Source organism: Ascaphus truei, chromosome 8 (genome assembly GCF_040206685.1).
Source record: "Ascaphus truei isolate aAscTru1 chromosome 8, aAscTru1.hap1, whole genome shotgun sequence".
NCBI classification, from domain to species: domain Eukaryota; kingdom Metazoa; phylum Chordata; class Amphibia; order Anura; family Ascaphidae; genus Ascaphus; species Ascaphus truei.
Genome location: NC_134490.1, coordinates 22,831,171 through 22,845,062, shown reverse-complemented (window position 1 = coordinate 22,845,062; position 13,892 = coordinate 22,831,171). Strand labels below are relative to the sequence as shown.

General features: G+C 54.5%; 1 protein-coding gene across 4 annotated transcripts in view; it reads left to right on the top strand.

Annotated features, from left to right (window-relative positions):
- The window catches only part of MICU1 (mitochondrial calcium uptake 1), a 170,132-nt gene that overhangs the window by 77,923 nt on the left and 78,317 nt on the right, over positions 1-13,892 (top strand). The gene's annotated exons all lie outside the window — the stretch shown is intronic.

Sequence of the window (13,892 nt, the reverse complement as noted above, 5' to 3'; positions counted from 1 at the left end):
ATATGCTGTGAAGCTGCCTACCGTTGCTGGAGATGTTTTAGTCCCATTGATCAAGTGCCGGTATCGCATCCTTTCGGGCGCCAACTCCCATTCAAGTTAACGGCCCCTAAGCTCTTATTCAATGCTTTGTAGTTGAAAGCATACAGATGAACAGGGCTTATACACTAACTTCCCAGACAAGAAGACTGCTTCATAGCATATTGATTAAGGGACGTAGGCTGGGTTCACTAAGCTGCAATGTAGGGTATCGTACCCCATGGTTTTAGTATGATTCTAGAAATTCATACAATGCATAATGGGCTTTTTTTGTAGGAACTGTTAAGCCCAACTATGTAGGAATACTAATAATATTATGTATGTAATTTTTTTTTAAAGCCTAAAAAAGCTCAAATAGACGAGGACAGATTCCACCGCTAATAAGTCCCTTAGAGCAAAACTATTTTTTTTCTTATGATTATGGTCTGACTCATCTTGCCTGAAGTCTGTATCATACTTTCCACCTACTCTTTTCAGATGGATTAGAGTTTTGTCTTTGTCTGCTGTTAGTGAATAACGGGTGGTCTGAGGATCTTTGTTAGATTTGTCACATTATTAGAATCACCGTTTTCCTGTCTGGTGTAGAGTATTCTGTCAGAAGTAAATAGTTTTGTCTGTAAACAATGTATCCAACAAGAAAATAGTGTATCGCAGCATCTGCAATATTATGTAACTTGTAAGAACTTTTTTTTTTTTTTTTTTTTTTTAAATTAAACTTTTATTTACTGTATATAAGTACAGATCCTATTGGAAACAACCTACTTCAATTTACATTGCGACCAAACAATGTAATCTTATTTAGAAAAGGTCTAGGCTTTAAATGGTCAGACACACAAGTTTGCATGTATGTAGTGAAACCTTTACATAGTACATTTCATATAAATGTGTTTGATATTTGACTTCTATATTCCTTTCTATTTCCATGGTTTTATATATTTAAATGGTATGTGCTAGTGAAGAGGACTCTTCTAAAACCTTTACATCTATTGTAGGGTAGGCAAATTTATTTGGACATAGAAAACAAAATGCTATATAAAGGCAAATTATCTCCAATAATTTAATCAGTTGTTAATTTACGTAACAAACACCAATGCATTTTTTCATCTCAAATATCCAGCACAAATACATTTTCATTTCTTCAATTTCACTGCATGGGTTTTCAACTGGAGAGGAGGAAGATTATCTTAATATATAAAATCGAATGGTTAGTGAGGTTAGTGCTATCTGCGGTGAATCTCATTGGTCCGTGACTGTCATTGCCCAAGAGGTACGCCCGGTGAATCTCATTGGTCCAAGAGGTACGCCCCACTGTGACATCACCTCCTTCACTCTCACACACTTGCAGTCACACCACACGGCCAGAACCTCTGACGACTCCTTGGTAAGTTGACATGTCACACTCTCACCCCCCACACTCACACACAACCCCCCACACTCTCACCCCCCACACTCACACACAACCCCCCACACTCACACACAACCCCCCACACTCTCACCCCCCACACTCACACACAACCCCCCACACTCTCACCCCCCACACTCACACACAACCCCCCACACTCACACCCCCCACACTCACTCGCCCCCACACTCACACACAACCCTGTACACACAGTCACCCCCTCACTCACACTCACTCAGTGTCACTCACCCCCCACACTCACACACAACCCCCCACACTCACACACAACCCTGTACACACAGTCACCCCCTCACACTCAGTGTCACTGAACACTGTACACACACCCACTGTCACACACACACTGTCACCCCACACACACTCAGTGTCACTCACCCCCCACACTCACACTCACACACACTCAGTGTCACTCACCCCCCACACTCACACACAACCCCCCACACTCACACACAACCCTGTACACACAGTCACCCCCTCACACTCAGTGTCACTTAACACTGTACACACACTCACTGTCACACACACACTGTCACCCCTGTGCGCACACACACACATCTTACACACATCTTACACATTACACACATTTACAATTCTCCCTCCGCAACGACAATCGCCCATTACCTTCATTCTCCCTCCGCAACGACCCGCTCATATTACAGCGGACCTTACACCGCCCGCTCTCTGCCCACCTCATATATGGGCGCCTCTCCCTCCGCAACGACAATCCTCTAAACCGCACATATTACAGCGGCCCATTACCCTTACTAAACTGCCGCCCATTACCTTCATTCTCCCTCCGCCACGAACCGCTCATATTACAGCGCCCGCTCTCTGCCCACCTCATATATGCCCGCCGCCGCGCACATTACACCGCCCGCACGCGTCCATTAACTCGCGCGCACATTACACCGGCCTGTGCAAATACCCCTATAAACCGCCACCCACAACGCACTCTTTCTACATTTTTACTAATGCCCCACAAACTCTGGTACTAATTCAAATGTATTTCTCTTTCTACAATGCCGTGCACCTACGCAGTGTAAATTCTATTTGTAAAATGGCCGACACACTTAACATTCTACATCATTCACACATCAACTACATACATTTACCAAACTTTTGCCTTTACAACTACTAAATACAAAGATTTGCCTCTACAAACACATGGACGCCGCTCACCGCCTACTCTTTATCAACTTCAATTTCTTCTCAAACTACTCACTTACAATTACAATAAATTTCTATCACTACAATGCCGTACGTTTGGCGTGCACCTACGCAGTGTCAATTAAATGTCTAAAATGGCCGACACTAATTTTCTTTTCCTATTATCCATTTATACCATCTTTTCATTTATTTTCTCTTTATTTCATAGCCGCTATAATACATTTTCTTTACACTTTGCTAATGTATTTTTTTTATCCATTCTTATAATTTAGTCCTTTATTTATTTTTTTCCATAGCCGCTATATCATTATTTATTCCTTTCTTTATTTTTTTGCATAGCCGCTATATCATACTTTCACTTTTAATCAACTTTGCTTCATTCACACATCGCCACACATATTACATTAATACATTCAACATCATTCACACATCAACTACATACATTTAAATCTTCCAATGCCCTCCGCACGCCAATCTCTGGATGCGCTCCGCAGAAACTTTTTTTTTTTTCAACATTTTTTTTTTTCTGCCAAAATGTAAAACTTTATTAACACAAATTTCTACAAACATTTTACATCTACCAATGACCTCCGAACGGCGCTCCGAATTTCTACAATGGCGTGCACCTACGCAGTGTCAATTCAATTTATAAAATGGCCGACACACTACATTTCTTTTACTATTATCCATTTATATTATATTTTGTTTTATTTTCTTTCTTTCATAGCCGCTATAATACTTTTTATTTACATTACCCCCGCTTTGCTAATTTTTTTTTTATCCATTCTTATAATTTCTTCCTTGCCGCTATATCATACTTTCATTTTTAATCAACTTTGATTCATTCACACATCACCACACATATTACATTCATACATTCAACATTATTCACACTTCAACTACATACATTTCAATCTTCCAATGCCCTCCGCACGCCAATCTCTGGCTGCGCTCCGCACACACCACTTTCACCAACAACTCATTTCAAAATAAATTTTTTTTTTTTTTTTTCTGACAACATTTTTAACTTTATTAACAAACATTTGTACAAACATTTGACATCTAACAATGCCCTCCGAACGCCAATCTCTGGATGCTCTACGCTCGCAAACTTTTATTACTTTTATTTTAAAATATTCTTTTTATTTGTACCAACATTTTTTTATTTATTAAATGCTCTTTTTAACTACTTTTAATAAAAATACATCATATTTACTCTTCTTTACTGCTATTTCACAACACCCACCCACACTTCCTCTTCCCACACCCCCACACACCCACCCTTCCTCTTTCCACACCCCCCCACCTTCCTCTTCCCACAACCCCACCCACCCCCCTCTTCCCACACACCCCCACCCACCCACCTTCCTCTTCCACACACCCCCACCCACCCACCCTTCTCTTCCCACACACCCCCACCCACCCACCCTTCCTCTTCCCACACACCCCCACCCACCCACCCTTCCTCTTCCCACACACCCCCACCACCCACCCACCCTTCCTCTTCCCACACACCCCCCACCCACCCTTCCTCTTCCCACACACCCCCCACCCACCCACCCTTCCTCTTTCCCACACACCCCCCCCACCCACCCTTCCTCTTCCCACACACCCCCCACCCTTCCTCTTCCCACACACCCCCACCCACCCACCCTTCCTCTTCCCACACCCCCCCACCCACCCACCCTTCCTCTTCCACACACCCCCACCCACCCACCCTTCCTCTTCCCACACACCCCCACCCACCCAACCCTTCCTCTTCCCACACACCCCCACCCCACCCTTCCTCTTCCCACACACCCCCACCCACCCACCCTTCCTCTTCCCACACACCCCCCCACCCACCCTCCTCTTCCCACACACCCCCACCCACCCCCTTACTCTTCCCACACACCCCCACCCCCACCCTTCCTCTTCCCACACACCCCCACCCCACCCTTACTCTTCCACACACCCCCACCCACCCTCCTCTTCCACACACCCCACCCACCCACCCTTCCTCTTCCACACACCCCCACCCACCACCCTTCCTCTTCCCACACACCCCCACCCACCCACCCTTCCTCTTCCCACACACCCCCACCCACCCACCCTTCCTCTTCCCACACACCCCACCCACCCACCCTTCCTCTTCCCACACACCCCCACCCACCCACCCTTCCTCTTCCCACACACCCCCCACCCACCCTTCCTCTTCCCACACACCCCCACCCACCCACCCTTCCTCTTCCCACACACCCCACCCACCCACCCTTCCTCTTCCCACACACCCCACCACCCACCCTTCCTCTTCCCACACACCCCACCCACCCACCCTTCCTCTTCCCACACACCCCCACCCAACCACCCTTCCTCTTCCACACACCCCCACCCACCCACCCTTCCTCTTCCCACACACCCCCACCCACCCACCCTTCCTCTTCCCACACACCCACCCACCCTCCTCTTCCACACCCACCACCCTTCCTCTTCCCACACACCCCCACCCACCCACCCTTCCTCTTCCCACACACCCCACCCACCCACCCTTCCTCTTCCCACACACCCCCACCCACCCACCCTTCCTCTTCCCACACACCCCCACCCACCCACCCTTCCTCTTCCCACACACCCCACCCACCCACCCTTCCTCTCCCACACACCCCCCACCCACCCTTCCTCTTCCCACACACCCCCACCCACCCACCCTTCCTCTTCCCACACACCCCCACCCACCTACCCTTCCTCTTCCACACACCCCCACCCACCCACCCTTCCTCTTCCCACACACCCCCACCCACCCACCCTTCCTCTTCCCACACACCCCACCCACCCACCCTTCCTCTTCCCACACACCCCCACCCACCCACCCTTCCTCTTCCCACACACCCCACCCACCCACCCTTCCTCTTCCCACACACCCCCACCCACCCACCCTTCCTCTTCCCACACACCCCCACCCACCCACCCTTCCTCTTCCCACACACCCCCACCCACCCACCCTTCCTCTTCCAACACACCCCCACCCACCCACCCTTCCTCTTCCCACACACCCCCACCCACCCACCCTTCCTCTTCCACACACCCCCACCCACCCACCCTTCCTCTTCCACACCCCCCCACCCACCCACCCTTCCTCTTCCCACACCCCCCCACCCACCCACCCTTCCTCTTCCCACACACCCCCACCCACCCACCCTTCCTCTTCCCACACACCCCCACCCACCCACCCTTCCTCTTCCCACACACCCCACCCACCCCACCCTTCCTCTTCCCACACACCCCACCCACCCTTCCTCTTCCCACACACCCCACCCACCCACCCTTCCTCTTCCCACACACCCCCACCCACCCACCCTTCCTCTTCCCACACACCCCACCCACCCTTCCTCTTCCCACCCACCCTTCCTCTTCCCACACACCCCACCCACCCTTCCTCTTCCCACACACCCCACCCACCCTTCCTCTTCCCACACACCCCACCCACCCTTCCTCTTCCCACACAACCCCACCCACCCTTCCTCTTCCCACACAACCCCACCCACCCTTCCTCTTCCCACACAACCCCACCCACCCTTCCTCTTCCCACACAACCCCACCCACCCACCCTTCCTCTTCCCACACACCCCCACCCACCCACCCTTCCTCTTCCCACACACCCCCACCCACCCACCCTTCCTCTTCCCACCCACCCTTCCTCTTCCCACACACCCCCACCCACCCACCCTTCCTCTTCCCACACACCCCACCCACCCACCCTCCTCTTCCCACACACCCCACCCACCCTTCCTCTTCCCACACACCCCACCACCCACCCTTCCTCTTCCCACACACCCCACCCACCCACCCTTCCTCTTCCACACACCCCACCCACCCTTCCTCTTCCCACCCACCCTTCCTCTTCCCACACACCCCACCCACCCTTCCTCTTCCCACACACCCCACCCACCCTCCTCTTCCACACACCCCACCCACCCTTCCTCTTCCCACACACCCCACCCACCCTTCCTCTTCCCACACAACCCCACCCACCCTTCCTCTTCCCACACAACCCCACCCACCCTTCCTCTTCCCACACAACCCCACCCACCCACCCTTCCTCTTCCCACACACCCCCACCCACCCACCCTCCTCTTCCCACACACCCCCACCCACCCACCCTTCCTCTTCCCACCCACCCTTCCTCTTCCCACACACCCCCACCCACCCTCCTCTTCCCACACACCCCCACCCACCCACCCTTCCTCTTCCCACACCCCCCCACCCACCCACCCTCCTCTTCCCACACACCCCCACCCACCCTTCCTCTTCCACACACCCCCCACCCACCCACTCTTCCTCTTCCACACACCCCCACCCACCCACCCTTCCTCTTCCCACACACCCCACCCACCCACCCTTCCTCTTCCCACACACCCCACCCACCCTTCCTCTTCCCACACACCCCACCCACCCTTCCTCTTCCCACACACCCCACCCACCCTTCCTCTTCCCACACACCCCACCCACCCACCCTTCCTCTTCCACACACCCCACCCACCCACCCTTCCTCTTCCCACACACCCCACCCACCCACCCTTCCTCTTCCCACACACCCCACCCACCCACCCTTCCTCTTCCCACACACCCCACCCACCCACCCTCCTCTTCCCACACACCCCACCCACCCACCCTTCCTCTTCCCACCCACCCTTCCTCTTCCCACACACCCCACCCACCCACCCTTCCTCTTCCCACACACCCCACCCACCCTTCCTCTTCCCACACACCCCACCCACCCTTCCTCTTCCCACACACCCCACCCACCCTTCCTCTTCCCACAACCCCACCCACCCTCCTCTTCCCACAACCCCACCCACCCTTCCTCTTCCCACAACCCCACCCACCCTTCCTCTTCCCACACAACCCCACCCACCCTTCCTCTTTCCACACAACCCCACCCACCCTTCCTCTTCCCACACAACCCCACCCACCCACCCTCCTCTTCCCACACACCCCCACCCACCCACCCTTCCTCTTCCCACACACCCCCACCCACCCACCCTTCCTCTTCCCACCCACCCTTCCTCTTCCCACACACCCCCACCCACCCACCCTTCCTCTTCCCACCCACCCTTCCTCTTCCCACACACCCCCACCCACCCACCCTTCCTCTTCCCACACACCCCCACCCACCCTTCCTCTTCCCACACACCCCCACCCACCCACCCTTCCTCTTCCCACACACCCCACCCACCCTTCCTCTTCCCACACACCCCACCCACCCTTCCTCTTCCCACACACCCCACCCACCCACCCTTCCTCTTCCCACACACCCCACCCACCCACCCTTCCTCTTCCCACACACCCCACCCACCCACCCTTCCTCTTCCCACACACCCCACCCACCCACCCTTCCTCTTCCCACACACCCCACCCACCCTTCCTCTTCCCACACACCCCACCCACCCACCCTTCCTCTTCCCACACACCCCACCCACCCTTCCTCTTCCCACAACCCCACCCACCCTTCCTCTTCCCACAACCCCACCCACCCTTCCTCTTCCCACAACCCCACCCACCCTTCCTCTTCCCACAACCCCACCCACCCTTCCTCTTCCCACAACCCCACCCACCCTTCCTCTTCCCACAACCCCACCCACCCTTCCTCTTCCCACAACCCCACCCACCCACCCTTACTCTTCCCACAACCCCACCCACCCACCCTTACTCTTCCCACAACCCCACCCACCCACCCTTACTCTTCCCACAACCCCACCCACCCACCCTTACTCTTCCCACAACCCCACCCACCCACCCTTACTCTTCCCACAACCCCACCCACCCACCCTTACTCTTCCCACAACCCCACCCACCCACCCTTACTCTTCCCACAACCCCACCCACCCACCCTTACTCTTCCCACAACCCCACCCACCCACCCTTACTCTTCCCACCCACCCACCCACCCACCCTTACTCTTCCCACCCACCCTTACTCTTCCCACAACCCCACCCACCCTTCCTCTTCCCACACACCCCCACCCACCCACCCTTCCTCTTCCCACACACCCCCACCCACCCACCCTTCCTCTTCCCACACACCCCCACCCACCCACCCTTCCTCTTCCCACACACCCCACCCACCCACCCTTCCTCTTCCCACACACCCCACCCACCCAACCTTCCTCTTCCCACACACCCCACCCACCCTTCCTCTTCCCACACACCCCACCCACCCACCCTTCCTCTTCCCACACACCCCACCCACCCACCCTTCCTCTTCCCACACACCCCACCCACCCACCCTTCCTCTTCCACACACCCCACCCACCCACCCTTCCTCTTCCCACACACCCCACCCACCCACCCTTCCTCTTCCCACACACCCCACCCACCCACCCTTCCTCTTCCCACACACCCCACCCACCCACCCTTCCTCTTCCCACACACCCCACCCACCCACCCTTCCTCTTCCCACACACCCCACCCACCCACCCTTCCTCTTCCCACACACCCCACCCACCCACCCTTCCTCTTCCCACACACCCCACCCACCCACCCTTCCTCTTCCCACACACCCCACCCACCCACCCTTCCTCTTCCCACACACCCCACCCACCCACCCTTCCTCTTCCACACACCCCACCCACCCACCCTCCTCTTCCCACACACCCACCCACCCACCCTTCCTCTTCCCACACACCCCACCCACCCACCCTTCCTCTTCCCACACACCCACCCTTCCTCTTCCCACACACCCACCCTTCCTCTTCCCACACACCCACCCACCCACCCTTCCTCTTCCCACACACCCACCCACCCACCCTTCCTCTTCCCACACAAACACCCACCCACCCTTCCTCTTCCCACACACCCACCCACCCACCCTTCCTCTTCCCACCCACCCTTCCTCTTCCCACACACCCACCCACCCACCCTTCCTCTTCCCACACAAACACCCACCCACCCTTCCTCTTCCCACACACCCACCCACCCACCCTTCCTCTTCCACCCACCCACCCTTCCTCTTCCCACACACCCTTCCTCTTCCCACACACCCACCCTTCCTCTTCCCACACACCCACCCACCCTTCCTCTTCCCACACACCCTTCCTCTTCCCACACACCCTTCCTCTTCCCACCCACCCACCCTTCCTCTTCCCACACACCCTTCCTCTTCCCACACACCCACCCTTCCTCTTCCCACACACCCTTCCTCTTCCCACACACCCACCCACCCTTCCTCTTCCCACACACCCTTCCTCTTCCCACACACCCACCCACCCTTCCTCTTCCCACACACCCTTCCTCTTCCCACACACCCACCCACCCTTCCTCTTCCCACACACCCACCCACCCTTCCTCTTCCCACACAGCCTTCCTCTTCCCACACACCCACCCACCCTTCCTCTTCCCACCCACCCTTCCTCTTCCCACACACCCACCCACCCTTCCTCTTCCCACACACCCACCCACCCTTCCTCTTCCCACACACCCACCCTTCATTATGTTCCCACACCCCCACCCAACCACCCTTCCTCTTCACACACCCCCACCCACCCACCCTTACTCTTCCCACATCCCCCACACACCCACCTTTACTCTTCACACACCCCCACCCACCCACCCTTGCTCTTCACACCCCCCCACCCACCCACCCTTGCTCTTCACACACCCCCACCCACCCACCCTTCCTCTTCCCACACACCCCACCCACCCACCCTTCCTCTTCCCACACACCCCACCCACCCACCCTTCCTCTTCCCACACACCCCACCCACCCACCCTTCCTCTTCCCACACACCCACCCTTCCTCTTCCCACACACCCTTCCTCTTCCCACACACCCCACCCACCCACCCTTCCTCTTCCCACACACCCCACCCACCCACCCTTCCTCTTCCCACACACCCACCCACCCACCCTTCCTCTTCCCACCCACCCACCCTTCCTCTTCCCACCCACCCTTCCTCTTCCCACACACCCACCCACCCACCCTTCCTCTTCCCACACAAACACCCACCCACCCTTCCTCTTCCCACACACCCACCCACCCACCCTTCCTCTTCCCACACACCCCCACCCACCCACCCTTCCTCTTCCCACACACCCCCACCCACCCACCCTTCCTCTTCCCACCCACCCTTCCTCTTCCCACCCACCCTTCCTTCTTCCCCCCACTACCCTCTCCAACCACCCTTCCCACCCACCCACCCTTCCTCTTCCCACACACCCCACCCACCCACCCTTCCTCTTCCCACACACCCCACCCACCCTTCCTCTTCCCACACACCCCACCCACCCACCCTTCCTCTTCCCACACACCCCACCCACCCACCCTTCCTCTTCCCACACACCCACCCACCCTTCCTCTTCCCACACACCCACCCACCCTTCCTCTTCCCACACAGCCTTCCTCTTCCCACACACCCACCCACCCTTCCTCTTCCCACCCACCCTTCCTCTTCCCACACACCCACCCACCCTTCCTCTTCCCACCCACCCTTCCTCTTCCCACACACCCACCCACCCTTCCTCTTCCCACACACCCACCCACCCTTCCTCTTCCCACACACCCACCCTTCATTTATGTTCCCACACCCCCACCCAACCACCCTTCCTCTTCACACACCCCCACCCACCCACCCTTACTCTTCCCACATCCCCCACACACCCACCTTTACTCTTCACACACCCCCACCCACCCACCCTTGCTCTTCACACCCCCCCACCCACCCACCCTTGCTCTTCACACACCCCCACCCACCCACCCTTCCTCTTCCCACACACCCCACCCACCCACCCTTCCTCTTCCCACACACCCCACCCACCCACCCTTCCTCTTCCCACACACCCCACCCACCCACCCTTCCTCTTCCCACACACCCACCCTTCCTCTTCCCACACACCCTTCCTCTTCCCACACACCCCACCCACCCACCCTTCCTCTTCCCACACACCCCACCCACCCACCCTTCCTCTTCCCACACACCCACCCACCCACCCTTCCTCTTCCCACCCACCCACCCTTCCTCTTCCCACCCACCCTTCCTCTTCCCACACACCCACCCACCCACCCTTCCTCTTCCCACACAAACACCCACCCACCCTTCCTCTTCCCACACACCCACCCACCCACCCTTCCTCTTCCCACACACCCACCCTTCCTCTTCCCACACACCCACCCACCCTTCCTCTTCCCACACACCCTTCCTCTTCCCACACACCCTTCCTCTTCCCACCCACCCACCCTTCCTCTTCCCACACACCCTTCCTCTTCCCACACACCCACCCTTCCTCTTCCCACACACCCTTCCTCTTCCCACACACCCACCCACCCTTCCTCTTCCCACACACCCTTCCTCTTCCCACACACCCACCCACCCTTCCTCTTCCCACACACCCTTCCTCTTCCCACACACCCACCCACCCTTCCTCTTCCCACACACCCACCCACCCTTCCTCTTCCCACACAGCCTTCCTCTTCCCACACACCCACCCACCCTTCCTCTTCCCACCCACCCTTCCTCTTCCCACACACCCACCCACCCTTCCTCTTCCCACCCACCCTTCCTCTTCCCACACACCCACCCACCCTTCCTCTTCCCACACACCCACCCACCCTTCCTCTTCCCACACACCCACCCTTCATTTATGTTCCCACACCCCCACCCACCCACCCTTACTCTTCCCACATCCCCCACACACCCACCTTTACTCTTCACACACCCCCACCCACCCACCCTTGCTCTTCACACCCCCCCACCCACCCACCCTTGCTCTTCACACACTCCCACCCACCCACCCTTGCTCTTCACACCCCCCCACCCACCCAGCCTTACTCTTCACACCCACCCACCCTTACTCTTCCCACACCACCACCCACCCACCCTTCCTCTTCCCACCCACCCACCCTTCATTTATGTTCCCACACCCCCACCCACCCACCCTTCCTCTTCCCACACCCCCACCCACCCTTCCTCTTCCCACACCCCCACCCACCCTTTCTGTTAGCACACCCCCACCCACACCCTTGCATTTCATAACAACAATCATTTATTACTATACCAATTATTATCACATGGACTCTTACATATGTTTATTACAAATGTATATACCAGTTTTTATTCTTCATCAACGACAATAAAATATTTTTACAAATTTTATATATTAATCTTTCTTTTCATTCTATTTCATTCATATACTTTTTATTACAAACAACATTATTTTTTATTTTATCCATTCACATTCCGGGCAACGCCGGGTCTATCAGCTAGTCATATAATAAAATTAATCTATATTCTATACTTGCAAGCTGTCTGACAATTTTAGATTAATCTAAAACTGGAGTGTTTTTTCTTTGTCTATCAATTACTTGTTGAACAAGTAATTGTCTCAACAGATACTATAACCTATACAGTATATACTACTGTAGCCTTTTTGATTATTTTTTTTTTGTATGAGACCGCATAGAAAAGCACTATTGGGACACGGATGTGATATCAACACAACTTAACTCTGAATGTAGCTTTCCCGATAGCTGTGGGCTAGACTCTTTCAGACCTGTTTTATTTGCAGATCACATGTCCATGGATAAGAGTTGGAACCCTCTATCGGCACTGGAATTACATCAGTCAGTTTAGCTGTAGCGGACATGGTCCCTGGTGCAAAGAAGCCATCTGACCAGCACAGCTGCAGTGCTGAGATTTTAGAACATTTAGCCATTTGGATTCCTACTGTATAGTAATGCTGCTTATTTATAATCATTCTGTGTCCCCCCGTTTAACCAATTTTCTTTCCTTTTATCTTTGTTTATGATTGGATCGTCACTAGACAGAGGTAACCAATGGGGACAGTCATGTGACTGGCCCCTGATGTGGTGATGTTACTGTATGTGTTCTGTTACTGGAGCTCCATGCTTGTGGTGTACAGTACCTGCTTTAAGCATCTGCATGACAAAGTTTAATTTTCTGTTTGCAAGACAACTTTTATTTCAAATTTTCTTCTCGTATATGGAGTGTGGTTTGTTATAGAAATATATGTATACTGTAGTTTGGTTGATTCTTGTTAGTTTGTCTGTATTAGATTAAGGTAACAATTGATCCTCTCTTAGTTTTTAAAACTTTTGGAATATAATTTAGCCTTAAAGTGCACTAACTATTCATTTAAATGGGAATAAACACATTGTTTTACCATTGCTAGTCAGGCATTATTTGTATTAATGTACATGAATTTAAACAAAAAACATTGTCTACCTAAAATAATAAGGTAACTACTGTATTGTCAAACATTTGCATTAAGTTAAAGATT